Source organism: Condylura cristata, unplaced genomic scaffold (assembly GCF_000260355.1).
Source record: "Condylura cristata isolate star-nosed mole 26May11 unplaced genomic scaffold, ConCri1.0 scaffold00022, whole genome shotgun sequence".
In the NCBI taxonomy this organism is placed as follows: domain Eukaryota; kingdom Metazoa; phylum Chordata; class Mammalia; order Eulipotyphla; family Talpidae; genus Condylura; species Condylura cristata.
Window position 1 is genome coordinate 16,516,806 of NW_004567123.1, and position 7,623 is coordinate 16,524,428.

Sequence of the window (7,623 nt, forward strand, 5' to 3'; positions counted from 1 at the left end):
TCCTTGTCTTTCCCGAGGCCTCGTTCCTGACTTGGTCCTCTCTGCTGCGTTTTAAACACCACAGAGGAGGACAGCGTCAACCCTGCCACCCTTCTAATTACTCTGCCTCTCCGACAGAAACAGTCTCAGAGAGCTATTAGTTTCCAGGGTTCAGCACCATGAACCGACTTTCCGACTCCCCTGCCCCCCACACCCCAGAGGAGGGGAGTCAACAACGAAAGCGGCTGACTCCCTTCTTCACCCCTGCCCCCACGACAGATGGATCCAGTATAGTGGACAGTGCCCCAAATTTGAAAATGAGGTTAGATCACAAACGACAGTTCCCCACCCTGCTGCCTTTTCTCGGCTCTCACATTACCTCTTTCAATATTATGGCGAGCAGCACACCAGATGGGGCCTGTGGTCGCCAGCAAGAATACAGTTCATTCGAAACTAAGGATAGAGCTCTAAGGTGTCGCGCAATTACAAATACCGCGTTTCAGTAAGACAGACAGAGGCCACAGGAGTGGCGCATGCCGCTGCCTTCAGCACCGCGGACAGATCTCCGCCGTTGTCCCAGTTCTTTCCAGCCCACAGTCACTGGAGAAAGGAGCCAGGGTTTTGTCAGATTAACCCACTTCTTTTCACAGCCTCCCCAAACAAAGACGATAGTTAGGTTATTCCAGGAGTGCCAGGAGTCTTGGGTTCTACAAGCGCATTTTCTCATTCATTAATTCACTTGAGGTTCGCTCCCAATGAAGGGAGCTCCGTTGTTCCCATAATAAAGATGAAAGAACCCAGAATCGTTAAGATCATATAGCAGTGCCAAGGCTGAAACTTGGGGACTTTCAGTCCCAGCCTCAGGTCCCTCCAGTAGAATGAACTGACAGAGCTGGGGCTCAGACGTAGGGATTTCTCATCTCAAACCACAGATTGGAAGAAGAGGGCAGTCAAGGAGACAAGTTGAGAGAAAACTAGAAGAGAGGTGTAAACAAGAGGCTTTGGTTGGGTGCTGTAGAGGAATGAGGTCAGAATGGGACAGCAGCACATTCCTTCTCAGTCACTAACCCACCGATGGTCCTGAGATCTTCAAGGACTCTTTATCCTCAGAGTCTGGAATAGGGTTAAACCCAGTGACTTCTAATATCCTTCAAGGACAGACCTCCAGGGATTTTATGACTGAAAACGTTCATGCTGTAATAGCTTTGCTTAAACCTCTCCAGTGGCTTTGTTTATTAGAGAATTCTTGACTCTTCATTTGCATTCAAAGTCCCAGACTCACGTTTGACATAAACCCTCTACTCCAGACTCCGTTCCCTCCCAGTGTGCCCAGCTTCATCATTCCATTACCAGCGTTCCCCCTTCTGCTTACATGCCTTCCCATCTGTCCTCCATTCAGACTCCAGTCTGAGGAAGAAATATCACAAGAATCTCCCAGTCTTGGAGTGTCTATGGGTCTTTTACTGTGTATCTGGCACTGTGCTAATTTTAATTATCCCACTTAATTCTCAGGACAAATAGGGTATAGTCATACAGGTCATAATATCATACAGAATAGTGTGATATGAAGTATGGGCTCGGCTTCTGAGTCCAGCTACTTACTAGCTTTGTGACCTTAGGAAAGTTACTTAGCCTTTCTAAAGGCTATCTGCAAAATAAAGATAATATCTCAATCATTAGTTTATTGTGAGGATTAAATAACTTCTATATGGAAGCCACTTAAAACAGTGCCCAGCACACAGCAAATACATGACACATGGTGGTTATTATTGTTGTAACTATTAGTATTGTTATTGTTATTATTTACACACAAGGAAACAGATGCTCAGAGGGGTTAAGTATCTTGCCCACTGTCACACAGCAAAGTGGTTGTAGAGCTGTGTTGTCCCTAAGCCCATCTAGTTCAACCCACCCTCTTTGAAGCTTAGAAAACTAAGACCTAGAAAAAATAAGTGACTTCAGAGTCACACAGACAACTATGACAGAACCAGATTCAGGTCCCCAGTCTCCCAGCTCAGGGCTCTCCTGCTTTATAGCAGTGTGATCCCTTTATACTTCTGCAGCACCTGGATTGCACTTTACAGTTTACAAATCACATTTACATTGACAATCTTATGTAGTTCATGCCCCAAACCCTGAGGCCACTATATTATTACTTTCTTCTTTTGCAGATAAGGAAACTGAAGCTCAGAGATGAACCAATCTGCACAGGTTGCACAGAGGCCAGATGAGAAAGGGTGGCCCTAGTCCACATCCCTCCCTTGCCTCCTTTCTCTTCATTGTAGAACTGAGGAATCTCAGAATTTAGAAGTCTGTCCAAAAAAAAGAATCTCTAGGAATTCACTAGGGTGGGTGACGCTTATCCGCCATCTCACTCTGGAAGGCTCTAATATGTTTCCCACCCTTGCAGGCAACAAAATAAGTATCGAGGGGTCATATGGGTGCTAAGACTAATACCACTGCTGCTTCCATCACACAGATGGGCTTAGAAGGCCAACGTCACGTCAAGGATTTCAGTTGGGAAAGATGATTTAAAGGAATCCTGAGCTGTTCTCTACCTGGGACCCGGCTCCCTGGAGACTGCCCACCCTCCCCCGACACAGGAGGCCACCCTCCCTTTGCTCCTTGAGAGGTGTCACTTGAGCTCCATGGCTCTGTCAGTGGTAACAGTCGTAAGATTTGTCCTTTTAATCCAGAATCAATAACAAATTTCATTTAAAAATAAATTAAACCAGGCATTGGAAATCATTCACCGTGTGGGCTAGGGCCCTATATGGTGCCGTCTAAATGGCTTCCTTTCGCTCATCTATCAATGCCAAGAGGAGGGAAATACCCAAGCTGCCTGATTCATGGAGAAACTACTTAAATGTATCAGCCCCTAACAATGAGCAACATGAGCCCAGAGTCGCACCTTTTAACACACTAATAACATGTAGAGCATGCCTTCATGGGCGCTTATCAGAGGCCCTCCGGTCACTGGTTTTGAGGGAGCCCATTTATAAGGGGGAACAATGGCTTTAGTATGTAGCCGCCTAATTTCCAGAATGCATTACTGAGCTCAGAGGAGCAATGGAATTCTATTAAAATCTTATCTGCCTTGGGAGGGTATGAAACCAACAGGGAAATCCAGACTTAGCAGAGACATGCCCAAAAAGCACCAGGCTGACCCTAAGAAGTGGGTGAACAAACCCAAAGGGGGGAGGGCAGGCGGGTCCCCGGATGTGTGAAAATATGTGCGTTAATAGAGCTCCGGTTTCCAGCGATTACGTTTACATCAGCGAATAAAACTTGGCAATAAAATATCGGTGCTGCGTCTCCGACAGCATTTCCTTTTACAGCCCAGTGTATTTCACTCATTATAACAGGATGCAAGGAGTTTGAGGTGTCCCCATTTCTCCCTCTTTAATTAAATTTCCTAAACTACTGCCCAAGATTTGGATAAAGCAAAAGACTTATGACTCGGCTAATCGCCATCACCCGGCCCACCCCTGACGCTCTGACCCTGAGTGTCCCCGGTTCCAGCATTATTAAAATGAAATACTATGGGCATTGCTTGCCTGCCTGGGCTCTGGTTTGTAAAAGGAGATGTAGCCTCAAGAGAGAAATTGGTACAGGCTCAGCAAAGAGGCCTGAGTACAGCACAGGCTTCGCCATCACTATCACCATGCTCTGTGACCTTGGGCAAGTTACTTCTCTCTGAGTTCCCCAGTTCCCATTCCCCTTCCCCTTCTAACAACATCCACCAAAAGGCTCTAAGATTAATTTGGGGGGGACCCTGGTGGCCTAGAGTTTAAGTCTCAGCACAATTACCATTATGGCCTGAGTTCGATCCTTGGCCAGGGAGCTGACCCACACGGTACAGCAGATGGCTCCTGTCTCACCCACTACTTCCCTCAGCAGCATATTTCAGTAGATCTGCCTGTTCTGTTCCCCACTCTGTCTCTGGTGAATCCTCTTACTCCCTGTACCTCTGGCCTACATCCCAATTCTTCTACACAAAATAACAAAAAATAAAATAATAGATTTGGAGATCAGGTACATTTGGTGACTGGGGGAGTTTAAAAAGCTAGTAATGTCCAGGTCACACTCGAGAGATTGTAACAAAATTGGTCTGGTGTGAAGACTAGTTGTGGGGCTTTTTAAACCTTCATGGGTGACCCCGGTGCATAACTGAAGTTGAGTACCACTGACCTAGACACAACTAGGGGATGTTAGTGGACTTTCAAATATCTGGGGAGATTGCTTCTACCTGCTGAGACCAGGCCCCACCCCTTCAGGTGATCTTACAGTCTGATTAGGGGGTGGGGGGGTATATGGGAGTCTGCCCATTTACTAAGCACCCCTTATGGAGGGATCTGTAGGCCACAGTGAGAGGGACTCCCTTCCCAAAAGGGGGGTCCTCCTCTTCTGTTCCTTGAGTTGGTCCCAGTCAGCTACTTGGGCTGAAGACGCCCCTGTGGCTTCTACCATCAGGTCAATTCCCCATCCCGTGAACCCCCAGGTTTTTCCACCCATGTGACCCATCCTTGATGTGGATTTGGGTCCTCCCATCTTCATGACTTCTGAACCTTCATTTATGTTCTACTTTCCTCGGAACTCATGGGCCAACGAGAAAACCCCTGTCCAGGCTGAAGGCCATGATTGAGCCAGAGGCCAGGAGCAGGGCAGGTCAGGAGCAGGGCTGGGTAACCTTGCAAAAACACATGGGCCATCCTCTGAACTCTGGCCTGTGTGGGCCACATGCAGTGAAGACAGCATATAAAACTCAGTGTTCAAAGTAGCTCCATTTATTAACATACAAGATCAAAATGTGTGTGTGTATGTATGTGTGGGGGGGGTTGGGGGGAGAGAGAGATGGAGGACTGAGACCCAGAGAGGGGTGGCAACAAGTCTAAGGCCTCCAGGGAGGAAAAGGCAGCAGGCCCAAGGACCAGTGTCCTGGCTCCGGGCTGGGTCCATCCTGTGTGCCTCACTGCCTGAGGAGGGCACAGCAGATCCATCATCAGGCTGCCGCCAAGCGGCTCCTCTGAAGGCCTCTGACTCGGTGGCTTCCCACAGGGGCACCGAAGAAACCCCCAAGCTTGGCCTTCAGATGTGAACCCCAGCCCCGAAACTCTACCAAGGTCAGGAGGACATGCACGTGGCATCCATCTGTGTTGTCCCAGCAAGGAGCCCTGGTGATAATTCCCATCAAAGACAATAATTCATTGCATCAGAGACGGGGTTCCTAGGCCCTTTCACCCTGCAAACTAGGTGCTTATTAAACACGACGGGACGGCAGGGCCTCTGCCAATTTCAAGATTCTGCTTTGTAGGAGTGTTTTTAAATTCCTGAAATGACGATAATGGTGTGGTTAATGCCAGACTAAATATTCCACGGCAGTGAGTAATTAGCTAGGCAAATGCTGTGCAATAGAAATCAAATGAGAGCCTCCTGTGTAATTTAAATTTTCTAGTAGCCACGTTTTCAAAAAGGTAAAAAGAAACAGGTGAAATAAATTTAATAATATATTTCATGTGACCCAGTCTACCAAAAATATTGTCACTTCAGCAGGCATCAATCTAGAACATTACTCATGAGATGATTTTGCAGATTCTCTGTGTACTTTACTCCAGCTGTGCAGCCCAGTTCGGCCAGGGCACACCTCAGCGCTCAGGAGCCAGCAGGGGTTCCTAGCTCCCCTGGGGGACAGTGCAGAGTTAGGCCCCTCCAAGAGGTGCAGGTATCTCACGGAGCCCACAGAGAGAGAGAGAGCACGGAGTCTACTGAGCACTGGTATGTGCCCACAGTGGGATTTAGCTCATTCAGTCCCCACAAGGACAGGAGGGAGACGGTGCTCACCCCTTCTTGCGGCTGAGACAACTGAGGTTCAGAGTGGTGAGGTGACTGGGCTGAAGTGGCACAGTGATGGGTCAAGATTTGCTGCCCCAGGCAGAGCCACCATCCAGAAGTCCCTGCGGGTGGAAGAGTCGCCAGAACCCCGGGAGCTGGACCTCTCTGATTAATAATCTATGGCAGAATCTGGATGGAGGGGCCGGGTAATTATACATAAATGGCTGGCACCTTCTCCAGTCTTCCAGGGCACTCGCCAGGGCCAGTAAATCATGCCACCGCAGCTCAAGGAGGGGATAAATTCCCCTCTAATCTGGGAACATCTCCAGCTGTGATCCTGACAATCGGAAGCTCTCAGCGCCTCCTTCCCACCCTCTGGGGAAGCTGCCTTCAGGGAGAAGTAGGGGGTGGGAACTGGCAGGTTGAGGAGAAGCCTGTGACCCTGAAACTGAACGTTCCTGTCCCCATAAGATCTAGGTGAAGACCAACCAGCCAGCCTGGGAGCACTCTGGGCTTTCCCTTTCTCCATCCACCCGTCCCATGATGGGTGGGGTGTAGTGTGAGAACTCTGAGCTGGTGGTGTAGTGTGAGAACTCACCTGCTTGGTTCCAATCTGACGACGACCTCGCACAAGCCTCTTGGGTCCCTGGGCCTCAGTGTCCTGTCCGAGATGTATGCCTCCTCTTCCTAACGCAAGGACAGTTGCAAGAGATGGGATAGGAGCAGGCTCGTGTGCCTATCACTTTAAATCTATTATCTCATTTAAAACACCCTAAAGAGGGCCATGGGAAGCCATATTTCTGATGGAGAAACAAACTGCCGGGGGCCAGAGTCCCACAGTTGCTTGATCTTGCTGACTTCTGCCCATATTTACTGCACTTTTCTTCCATACTCCTTCCACCCCTCTCTCCCAGCCCCACCTACCCACACACTCGCGCACGGTGGGGGTGTGGTTTTGGTGCTGTGTGAGGCCAGGGAAACACTGGCCTCATTTGAGGTCACACAGGCAGAGCTGAATCCAGTCTCACCCTGTCCTGGCTGTGAGACCGCCCTCCCCAGAATGCTTATCAACATTTCTGAGCTCCAGTTTCCCCGTCTCTAAAGCAAGGTTATGATCTCCAACTGGTTTTTGTAAAAATTAAGTGAGATATGCACGAAAATCCCCTCTGCAGCACTGGCACACAGCAGAGGCTTGAGAAATGCTATTGATTTGTCTGTGCTTTCCTAGGGTAATCTATAGCTGTCGGTGGTCATCATCTCACTGACTTTCCTCACTATACAGATGGGGAAGCAGACCCAGGGAAGGGCAGAGACTTCTCAGACCACCCATTCCACGGACAGGCTGATGGGGTAACAGATACAGGTTTCATGGACTCCGCCCCTACGCCAGATCCTGGAACTACAAATCCCATCAATACCAATGAGAAGCACGCTGGGACCTGGGGGTGGAGTTGGGCCAGGTTGGGATAAAACCGGACATGTGGGCTCTGGGGGGTCTCTTGGCCTGGTGGTTCGCAGCTGGTCTCTCTCTCTGTCTCTCCCTTGGCCTCGTGGTCAGCGGCTGGTCGTCTGGCTCTTGATCAGCTTTCTGTGTGCTGTTGAAGTCTAAGTCAGCAGAACTGGTAGGACGCTCCAGTTAACTTGTATTTCTCTCTCTTTCCCTGGGTCGTTCCTTTTCCTTTCCCATTGTAAATAAACCCATTGTCGAAACTTTTGTATATATATCCGCAGTACAATTGAGTCTGAAGAGCATGGGTGAGGACCCACAAGCAGGCAACCCAGTTCACATCGGGGTGCCCTGTAACAATGGCA